A 12161-nucleotide genomic window follows, 5' to 3' on the forward strand; every position below is an offset into this window, starting at 1 on the left:
GTGTTATTCACTATTAAAGTAGGTGTAATTGCCCGCTAAATGTCTGACGTGCACCAACGAAACACGCCCATAAAACTATGTTACAGCAAAAAAGAAAAAAAATTGCATTGGACAAAGGTACTAAAGATTACAGGAGCCAGTCATTTGAAATATTTATCTGTTAAAACATATCAGTTATGATTAAAGTTTCTTACTAAGAGATTCAAATTAGCAGGACTGATGCATCTCGAGCTTGTAATCATGTGCACACTTTTAATTTTTAATACAAGTGAGATTATGAAAACACGTGGCACATATGATACTTCATCATATGTTAGCTAGTGATGGGTGTTGCTGGCTGGCTGTCTTTCCTCTAGATTGCCCTTGTATAGCTTTAAGTAAAACAAAAACTAAACACAGCCTATAACTTTGAGAGTTAACTTCAAGAGAATATCAGGTTTAGACTGTGTTAATATATTGTAAGTTACACGTAATGAAGAAACTGTGATTTAAAGCAGGTAACTTTGGAATTATATTTTATTTTTCTTATTTGCAAATTGCCTGCTTAGTATACGACTGTAAGTCTCCGGCAACAAACAGTTTAGCAGTATCTTTCCTTTTATCACGTAGTTTCTTAAGAACTAAGTTAACGGCCATTACCAATTGTAATGTTGCGTTTAACGTCTTTTTCTTCAAGTGCTCGAATTTTCTTGTAATGTTACCAAGACATATTTTTATGTAGCGCCATCTCTTGGCGATTGTTCTTTTCTTAAATCATTTTTGTTTTGTTTTAATCGATATAGTAGCTGTATTACAACGTATGTTAATCAACACGTAATTAGACCATTTTTTTCACTTAATGTTACTTTCACAAGTCACGTGTTTGTCGAGGATATCGTAAAGCTTGATAAACTCTTACAACTCCCAGTGATACCAAACATGCTCGCCCTTTCAGCCGTGAGGGCGTTATAATTGACGGTCAATTCCACTATTCGTTGGTGAAAGAGTAGCCCAGGAGTTGGTGGAAGGTAGTGATGACTAGCTACCTTCTCTCTAGTCTTACGCTACTATAATTAAAGACGTCCAGCGCAAATAGTCCTCGTGTGGATTTGCGCGGAATTTAAAAACAAAACTCTTGCAAGCATAGTTTCTGTTTTCCTGTGGTAAACACATATTTTTGTGGAGATAACAGTAGTGACACCTAGCTTTCCAGTCGTGCTTTGACAGCAATAAAAAAAACAACAATAATGACTTGAGTGTTTTCACTTCCGAGCAAAACTTATTGGATGACAAAAATCTAAATAGATTACACATTTGACCACTTTTTCCTTATGTGTATATCCTTGTAGGACATTTTATTGTTCTCAAAAGATGGTGAGGTCCTCTCACTATGTACAACGTAATGGGTTTACCCTAAAATTACAAAAAAACCGATTCTGAGAAACATCTTTAATATCAGTGTAATTTAATTAGCTTGGATATAAAAGAATCCTCTTTCTTCGAAAAGTACTATAGTTTTTACTCTTTTTATTTATTTACGAAGCAAAGTGTTCACTTAGAAATGAATAAAAACACATTTATTAGTAGGTATTTATTTATTTATTTTTACTTCTTTATTCGCTGTTGAAAATAAACTAATTTTAAAGTTCTTGGATCAGTGTTGTATGTATCAAATGATACATTTTTAAGCTTAAATTGTGAGACAGAATAAAGCATTCACTTAAACACATTGTTCGTTAATCTTTTACAATTGAAGAAAATCTTTAATTGGTTTAAAAGGTTGTTTTGGTGATTTTATTATACAAGTTTTTTTGAATTTCGTGCGAAGCTGCTCGAGGGCTATCTGCGCTAACATTCCCTAATTTAGCAATGTAAGACTAGAGGGAAGGCAGCTAGTCATCACCACCCACTGCTAACTTTTGGTTACTCTTTTACCAACGAATAGTGGGATTGAACGTCACATTATAACGTCCCCCCACGGCTGAAAGAGCGAGCACGTTTGTTATGGCGAGGATTCGAACCCGGGACCCTCAGATTACGAGTCGAGCACCTTAACTACCTGGCCATGCTGGGCTGCCCGCGATAAGTCTAAAAGCTTATAACACTAGAAATTTGATTTCAGTATTTTTGGTGAGCAAAGCACAGATTAAACCTTGTGTCGTTTTGTGCTTAACAACAAACAAACAAGTAAACAACTGAAGAAATATATTTTTCTGTACAACCAAAACTGTTGCTAAGATACACGAAAGACTTGCATCCCATGTGAGAAAAAAATGTTGGCTATAAACTACTGATTCTTTCCTTTTTTCCTTGACTTCTGAAAATGTAATGTTTTACTTTCCAATGATCATGTTCATGTTGGTTTAAGTGTTAGCTAAGTGTGTGAATGAGTTTAAACACGTCAAATGTGTGTATATATACTGGGGACGAACAAAAGGTGACCATTCTTGAAAGTGAATAGAAAGATATAAGAACCTGCAGCAGGTACACAACACTTGTTATGAGAAAAGTGTTAAAATTAGGATTTGAACAGATCTCGTCGAGTGCATTCTAAAAACATATGGGTTTACGTATTTATCTATTACCTAATAAAAATATAACAAAGTAACAACATTTTCGAAGGGGAGCACTTTTTTTGTCCACCCTTGTATATAAACATACATATATTTACAAGTCTACAATCTATGATGTGTAGGCCAATGCTTATTAACTATTTTTTGGTTTTGAGCATCTCGGTTTCGCGACGAAAGGGGGTTTTCAATAAGTAAGTTTATTTTACTGTTCCTCTGAGAACTGTCGTTCAGTTGAAGAAAATAACGCCCTCTAAAGAAAACTAACGAAACTTTTACTTAGTGTAGTTTTCAGTGATGTCTTATGGAAAATAATGACAAAGAAAGAACTCATTCCTCACGTAATGATCGCTTTTATTACCACTTCTGAGGACCCAGTGGAGGCCCCAGGCTGTGCAGGACTTCAGTGGTTCTAAATCATCAGCAAAGATGCCGTCTAAGCGTGTGATTGTCTAGGTTAGCGACTTGTGGATATTATAGAAGCTGTTCGTTATCATGGTAGCTTGCGTGCCGTAGTAACTGTTTTTCAAAGGTCTTACCCTATTATTTTGCAACTAAATGGATCGCAAATGTACTTACAGTCAGTTTTGCTTTTCCTCATATAAAAGTCTTCCAAACATTATCGAAAACAGGTACACGAATTTTTGTTTTTGTTTTATAGTTTTCGAGCGTCTGTTTCTAAAGTTGGCTGTCTCTAGTTTCAGTGGAATGCAGTGTTTATAGCATATTATTTATATCCTCAAATATTACAATTGAAAGTTCTCTTAATCTATTTTGAAACTTTACTTTTTAATGGAATAGAAAAGTGGGCTGCTCATAGTTTTGCCATATGTTTTACAGTGTTTCAGTTATATGATAAACAAAACAAACAAAAAACGTTCGGACCTCTCCTTGCTCGCTGGTTTCTATAATCAAAGATTTTGTCATGATTTCGTACTTTAAGTTTAAATCTAACGTTTTATAACTGAAAGAAACGATAAGTAACTAAAACTTGAATCGTTGCTGAGATAAATCGCTTAACATGGAAGGTTAACATATTAAAGGAAAACCAAGCAGACTCTGTTGTCGTATGTTCTTCAACTGTCTACATCTGTTTAATAAACAACTAGATGCAAATTTCTGACTTCGGTTTAATCAATTTATCTTTACCGAATAAACATGAAGCGTTAGATAATTAACATAATTCTCCATCTTACTTTGAAATTAGTAATGGAAAATAATCTGGTAAATTGTGTACAAACTAGCACTTATTGCATTTCTCTGGTTATCATTTGAATTGTGTAAGCTACATAGATAAATTACACATTCAGAATTACGTAGAAACAGGGATAACTTTTATCAGTTGTTAGTCAGTCACGTCGTTACCTCGTGCATGGCTTTATTTCGCGAGAAAACTTTGAAACAAATAAACACAAAATACCTTCCTGTGTTTAAAGCAACCTGTTCTTTGCATTACAAGTGTACGAGTAATGTTCTGCAGGTATTCATGTGGTTATTTATTTATTAGAACTTCTCCAAACATTGAGCGAAATAATGCGACGAACTATTTTGGTGTGAGATTTGTTTAGACCAACTGTTTGTCTGAGGTTTAAACTTAACAGAAAATACACATATAAACCAAAGACCTTGAAGAAAAACGTCTATGTTCTGTAATTTGTTGAGATCCACTCCAAGTCAAACTGTTTTTATAGAACATATTTTTGTAGCTTTTTGAGATGCATTCTAGGACAAACTGTTTTTTGAAGCACATTCTTGTAACTTTTTGAGATCCACTCCAGGACAAAGTGTTTTTTGAAGCACATTCTTGTAATTTTTTTTTTAGATTTACTCCAAGTCAAAGTGCTTCTGAAGCTGATTCTTGCTCTGCTGCTTGCTAACTATTACTGTAATTATATTTTAGTCACAATGGGTATATCGTATAGAAAATCTACTATAATTACACACTTTCATTTATCACCTTGCAGTTGCTTGACATAAGTATGTATGTATTATACACTCAATGGAGAAAGGTATGTGTTTTCAACATATAGTATTTCTATTCGGTTAAAAGACTTGAGATTAAAGCGGGTGCCTTGTTCTGAAACACGTTCAGCTCTTTAATGAATCCTCTCATGGCTCCAGTTCATCTACGAGTACGGCACAATCCGTTTCAGAAATTAGATTTGACCAGAATACGAATTACGAATTTCTTCAGTCGTATTACACGAGTCGAACGGACATTTAGTTTCCCAATGGACGAAACGGTTTAGAGAATATGAATGTTGCCATGGGAACTAAACGATGCTGTCTTTCGCCAACGGAATTCAAATCAAATGGAATTAGTAAAGATTTGGAAATGACATGGACGTTAATTGTATAGGAGTGTAACAGCTTCTCTTATTTAGGGTATATTTGACTTTTCTTGGTGGCCACATCTCTTATATTATTTATTTCTATCTCGTATGTCCTGAAAAGATCCAAGTGAAAACTTATGTACTGTGTCAACAACTGTAAGTAACATTGACGAAAATACGTTTTTGTAGGTTTAGATTAAGCCCGTTAATGTGCTCAAATATCGTGGAAATTATCCTTTTATTGTGACTCAAGACTAGGAAATATGTTATAAAACATTTTATTGTATACATTTAACAAGGAGAAAATACATTTACTCTGCAATCAGTTTATGTCATGCAGTAAAAAGATGACTCGAAGTGAACTTTCGACTTTGCCTCAAATGTGTTTGTTTAGTCAAGAACCGTTTCGTTAGAGTTGTGGTGGCTAAACTTGGACTCTTCCTTACCGTATTGTTAAACATGTGATGGTTAAGTTTGGACTCTTTCTTACCGCACTGTTAAACCTGTGATGGTTAAGTTTGGACTCTTCCTCGACGTACTGTTCGACTTGCGATGGTTAAGCTCGGACTCTTCTTTACCGTATTGTTAAACCTGTGATGGTTAAGTTTAGACTCTTCTTTACCGTATTGTTAAATATGTGATGGTTAAGCTCGGACTCTTCTTTACCGTACTGTTAAACATGTGATGGTTAAGCTCGGACTCTTCTTTACCGTACTGTTAAACATGTGATGGTTAAGCTTGGACTCTTCCTTACCGTACTGTTACAGCCGTGTTGGTTAAGCTCGGACTGTTCTTTACCGTATTATTAAACCTGTGATAGTTAAGTTTAGACTCTTCTTTACCGTATTGTTAAATCTGTGATGGTTAAGTTTAGACTCTTCTTTACCGTATTGTTAAATATGTGATGGTTAAGCTCGGACTCTTCCTTATCGTACTGTTACAGCCGTTATGGTTAAGCTCGGACTCTTCTTTACCGTATTGTTAAACTTGTGATGGTTAAGTTTGAACTCTTCCTTGCCGTATTGTTCAACTTGTGATTGTTGAGGTTGGACAATCAGTCCGACAACTAAGTTTCCGACGTTCCAATTACAATTTTGGTGTTTTGTTTATTCTTCTGAAAGTAAGAATGGAAACAACTTTTCATAATATTAGTCGTGATATTGTTTGTTTGTTGGTTTTGAATTTCGCGCAATCCTACACGAGGGCTATCTGCACTAGCCGTCTCTAATTTAGTAATGTAAGACTATGGGGAAGTCAGCTAGTCACCACCAGCAACCGCCAAATCTAGGGCTACTCTGTTACTAACGAATAGTAGTATTGTCTGTCGTATTATAACGCCACAATGGTGTTAAGGGCGAGCATGTTTGGTGTGACGGGATTCGAACCTGTGACCCTCAGATTACGAGATGAGCGCTCTAATTACCTGGCTATGACGGGTTCGGAAATGCGTTAATTACTTTATACGCGAATCAGAAGAAACTGGCTTTTTTGTATTGTAAATATGCATTTCAAAACCTTTCGAGTCTAATGTAAAGTGTAAACTTCATAATTTAGGTCGAAAACTATTATAATGTGGTTTGCATGAGCATATTAATTAACATGTAAATTCAGCTTTTGTTAAACCTAACTACTAGTGCGGTGCTCTTCATGGCATACAGCATTAGGGAGTGACATTGCATTGTAATTAAATTCTCAGAACTGCGGTTTTCGAGCCGCTTGTCTGTATGCTTTATCAATGTTATTAAAAAAAACAAAAAAAAAAACTATATAGTTTTAAGGCTAATGTGGGTCTTCAAAAACTAGTTTCATTTTGGGTGGGGATAAATGGAACGTTAAAATATGGTTAGCGGGAAGACGGAAACGAGAAACAATAATGATGGATGGTAATTATAATTCACATAAAGTTTCTTTACAGTGTTCCTTTGGAATATTTTTATTTCTAAAGTTGTAAAACTGATGAAAAGGTAGATCCATTGGATAATTCCATGATGTCAAATGTAAGAAATAGATCTAGACAATTTGTGAGGTAAATGGCATAATAGCTGGTTGTCACTGACAGCACGTTTTTTTGGGTTTTCTTTTGAGATTTAGAACACTATTAATGATGATTAGAGATGTACATTTTCTCTCTACACAAAACAATAAGAAACCTAAATGTTATTTTCTTGTTTTTATGTCCTGAATACCAATTGTTCTCTTTGCAATTGTAGATGGAGTGTGTGGATAAATCGCAAACTTTACGACTGGTGTTTGCTTGCATAATATTTTACTTTGTGCTATAGCATCTCTCTCGCTCTGTTCTTTTAGTGAAATTCTTTGTTTGAAGTTACCAAAAAAAAAGGTTTTGAGAAATACTGGACATAAATTAATAAACACCCTTACGGCAAACAAAAACTAAAATTAAACCCAATGGCACTGTCTCGTTATCATGAAATTAGTGAGTAAAAGGGATCTCCCTCCTCGGTTAGCACTGATTTTTGTATTATGTTATCACAAAGTTATGACCTTCCAAATATTGTCCCTTTGCCAAAAATCAACGGTAAGTTTGAGGTTAAGGACTTATAACGCTAAAATCCGGGGTTTAAGTGTGTTTTTCTAATAGCAAAGCCATATCAGGCTATATGCTGTGTCCACTGAGAGGAATCGAACCCCCGATTTTAGTTTTATAAATTTGAAAACTTACTGCTGTTCCAGCGGGAGACCCGTGGTTTGAACCCGGCGACTGGTCAAAACAGGTAGACCATTATGCAATTTTGGGCTTCGAGCAAACAGAAATACTAAATATTGTGCTCTACATTCAACTATAGAGGATTAGTAAACTCAGGTGAAAAAGGAAGTGTAAAAAAAAAAAAAGACAACGTACCATAACAACCACTGCTCTAACAAATGGCTTATTAAATACTTTTTCATCACGACTGTCTTTGTTATATTCCGTTCGACTTGGTGAGCTCTGGATTGAGCGAAATACGTCGTTGGCAATGGATACAGTTAACATAGTGTTCTTGGAATTCTATCATTATAAACTATTCTATTTCTTGAAAATTTGTAAAGGACTAGAAATTAAAATGTAGGTTTTGAAAGTATACTAAGCCTAATACTAATATATAATGAGAAGTAAATTAATTACATGTATTGATGCTTGAATGTCGCCCTAATTTCCGTATTTACTTCTTATGGTAAGCGTTATTTTACAGAAAGGCAAATATGTAGGCGAGTAAAAAGTAAACTTATTTCTTTGCAACTTGTCAATTAAAGTATTTAGTTGTTATTACTGTTAATGTGTTACATATTTGTGGATAATATCAGTTAGTTCTATTGTTTTTTTCAGTAAAATAAAATTTATACTCCCATGAAACAATAACGGTAACAAGATGTGTTGTTTGTATAGGAAGAAACCTTACAAATTAAGAAAATGTTCGTTTCAGAACGCAAAGAAATATGAAATACTGTTTCAAACACCTTTTAAATTAAAGTACTTTCAAGCTTAAAATATATTTATTTTGTTGTATAACAGTTCACTTTACTCAAGTCGGACTTGGGTTTATCTAGGTGGCAGTCCAGTTTAATCAATGGACGTTTTATATTAGATATGTCTAGGTGGTAGTCCATCTTATTCAATGGACATTTTGGTGGATACATTTGGGTGGCATTTTATCATGTTAGAAGGATGTTTTATCTGAAGTTTAATCACCATGTTTCTGAATATTATTAGCTGAATCAACTTTTTTTATCCGAATATTTATTCGAATAAATACTCTGCTACAAGAAACTCGTAGCCATTAGAAACTTTTCCAACAAAGACAGAGTGGCCAGTCTTCTATTTACAGATATGCCTTAATTGCTAACTGCTTCTCTTTAAACAATCCTACCGTAGAGAGGTCGTTTTCAAGTCATCCTGTGCAACACGCCATAACTAAGTGGTTGAGTATGATATAGCTGTTTAAATTCCTTTTACTTTGTTTCCAAGCCTTAAAAGCTACTGTTTCAACCTTTTACTTACTGGGGTTTAAATTTAATGGAACAATCTTAAGTTATAATTAATCAAGCAAACGATGGAATAACACAGTTGCATTGAAGGAGCTACACAGCTCAGTACTGTATGAAGTTAGGTAATTAATTTACTTTTATAACACATGTGTTGGGTCATGTATAACTCATTAACACGGCACCGTTTAAAATATCGGAGGTTTTAAAGTAAACTATGAATAGTTTATAGTTAGAACTGTATCGCATCTAGGATAAAGATGCGGTTCCTAAGTAACCTTATGAGTTGATGTGCTTACGGATACGTCAGTCATAGACGTCCGCAGACATTAATGTAACGAGGTCTTCACTACAAGAGTTACACTTTATTTCACATAATACAATATAGGATTATTGACTCCATTTTAGTATAATTTTTTTATAACAGTGGCAAATACACCGAGGCTCCGAATTCTGGCAGCAAACTATGTTTAACTTGAAAGAATAAAACGTTTTATTTCAAAATAACCCAAAAACTCTAAAAACCTCAAATATCTGCTCTTGTTCTATCGTGTGTTTGCTTGACCGTATTTTTTATTATATTTCTCCTCTGAATTATTTTTAGGTGTTTCTTCAATAGTAATATGGGTCAAATAATCGTAGTGGATTTTCTTATTTTCTCGTGAATGTATTGAAGTTTTTACTAAAACCAGAGGATAGCCCACCTTCAGAGAAAAACAATACCAACTAACAGTATCCGCCAATGGTCATTCATGAGCTTCCTGAAAGCTTCTCTAGGTTTTTTTTTACAGCCATAAATCTTTGGTTATGGTCTAACCGCTAAGAAGAGCCATCATCGATGGATTAGGAATTCATGGTAATACTTGAAATAATCCACTAACGGTAGTAACTGTTATTAGAAATGCAGGCGCTCTGCCCCATTAGGTTCAGAACTAAAGACTTCTCCTTCCTTTTGTAGAGAGTTAGCTGTTCTAGTAACAAGATCCATTACAGTAAATACCTGCTACATCTGTATGCAAGACATGTTTAATTACCTCGTTTTCGTCTGAGCATTCAAGTTCACGTCGCCGACTTGAAAGCCAATCGTTCCAAACTGCCTCGGGCTAAATTTGCTCTACATCGTAGGAAGTTGAAACATATAAGGTTCTGCTTAAGTGGAGCTGAGACAATACATCATGATTGTGTGATACGAGAGTACATAGTAGGTGGCGTGGTGGTCGGAGCCAAGAGCTTGTTACTCAGACTCCCTTCTTTCAGCGTCTCCATTTGTAAAAATGTTCAGTTTGTTCGGCTTTACAATGACACCCTCGTCTTCCGTTTTACTTGAAAGAAAGAGAAAAGATTGTTTAAAATGTTGGAAAAGTGTTACGTTACTTGTAGCAACTAGTTTGTATTTGGTTTTCTCAATACAGATTTAACTGCTGTGAAAGTAAATAAGTAATATAGGAATTACAACTGGGATGGTTACTTTATCCAAAGTAGCAAGCAATGTAAGAATTACAACTGGGATGGTTACTTTATCCAAAGTAGCAAGTAATATAGGAATTACAACTGGGATGGTTACTTTATCCAAAGTAGCAAGTAATATAGGAATTACAACTGGGATGGTTACTTTATCCAAAGTAGCAAGTAATGTAAGAATTACAACTGGGATGGTTACTTTATCCAAAGTAGCAAGTAATATAAGAATTACAACTGGGATGGTTACTTTATCCAAAGTAGCAAGTAATGTAAGAATTACAACTGGGATGGTTACTTTATCCAAAGTAGCAAGTAATATAGGAATTACAACTGGGATGGTTACTTTATCCAAAGTAGCAAGTAATGTAAGAATTACAACTGGGATGGTTACTTTATCCAAAGTAGCAAGTAATATAGGAATTACAACTGGGATGGTTACTTTATCCAAAGTAGCAAGTAATATAGGAATTACAACAGGGATGGTTACTTTATCCAAAGTAGCAAGTAATATAGGAATTACAACTGGGATGGTTACTTTATCCAAAGTAGCAAGTAATGTAAGAATTACAACTGGGATGGTTACTTTATCCAAAGTAGCAAGTAATATAGGAATTACAACTGGGATGGTTACTTTATCCAAAGTAGCAAGTAATATAGGAATTACAACTGGGATGGTTACTTTATCCAAAGTAGCAAGTAATGTAAGAATTACAACTGGGATGGTTACTTTATCCAAAGTAGCAAGTAATATAGGAATTACAACTGGGATGGTTACTTTATCCAAAGTAGCAAGTAATGTAAGAATTACAACTGGGATCATTACTTTATCCAAAGTAGCAAGTAATATAGGAATTACAACTGGGATGGTGACTTTATCCAAAGTAGCAAGTAATATAGGAATTACAACTGGGATGGTGACTTTATCCAAAGTAGCAAGTAATGTAAGAATTACAACTGGGATGGTTACTTTATCCAAAGTAGCAAGTAATATAGGAATTACAACTGGGATGGTGACTTTATCCAAAGTAGCAAGTAATATAGGAATTACAACTGGGATGGTTACTTTATCCAAAGTAGCAAGTAATGTAAGAATTACAACTGGGATGGTTACTTTATTCAAAGTAGCAAGTAATATAGGAATTACAACTGGGATGGTTACTTTATCCAAAGTAGCAAGTAATGTAAGAATTACAACTGGGATCATTACTTTATCCAAAGTAGCAAGTAATATAGGAATTACAACTGGGATGGTGACTTTATCCAAAGTAGCAAGTAATGTAAGAATTACAACTGGGATGGTTACTTTATCCAAAGTAGCAAGTAATGTAAGAATTACAACTGGGATCATTACTTTATCCAAAGTAGCAAGTAATGTAAGAATTACAACTGGGATGGTGACTTTATCCAAAGTAGAAAGTAATATAGGAATTACAACTGGGATGGTGACTTTATCCAAAGTAGAAAGTAATATAGGAATTACAACTGGGATCATTACTTTATCCAAAGTAGCAAGTAATGTAAGAATTACAACTGGGATGGTTACTTTATCCAAAGTAGAAAGTAATATAGGAATTACAACTGGGATGGTGACTTTATCCAAAGTAGAAAGTAATATAGGAATTACAACTGGGATGGTTACTTTATTCAAAGTAGCAGACATGTAATATAAGCAGACAATGTTATCAAAACAAAATGAATACTGAAGTATTTTAATAGTCCGTACAGCGCTTTAGTGGTAGTCTGTAATACTTCGTTACAGTGCTTAAGTGGTAGTATATAATACTTCGTTACGGAGCTTTAGTGGTAGTCTATAAAACTTCGTTACAGCGCTTTA

At 34.5% G+C, this 12161-nt stretch overlaps 1 pseudogene across 1 annotated transcript in view; it reads left to right on the plus strand.

Moving 5' to 3' along the window:
• The window catches only part of LOC143236078 (uncharacterized), a 314870-nt pseudogene that overhangs the window by 250921 nt on the left and 51788 nt on the right, over positions 1–12161 (plus strand). The window lies entirely within an intron of this gene.

This window comes from Tachypleus tridentatus, chromosome 13, assembly GCF_004210375.1.
Source record: "Tachypleus tridentatus isolate NWPU-2018 chromosome 13, ASM421037v1, whole genome shotgun sequence".
NCBI classification, from domain to species: domain Eukaryota; kingdom Metazoa; phylum Arthropoda; class Merostomata; order Xiphosura; family Limulidae; genus Tachypleus; species Tachypleus tridentatus.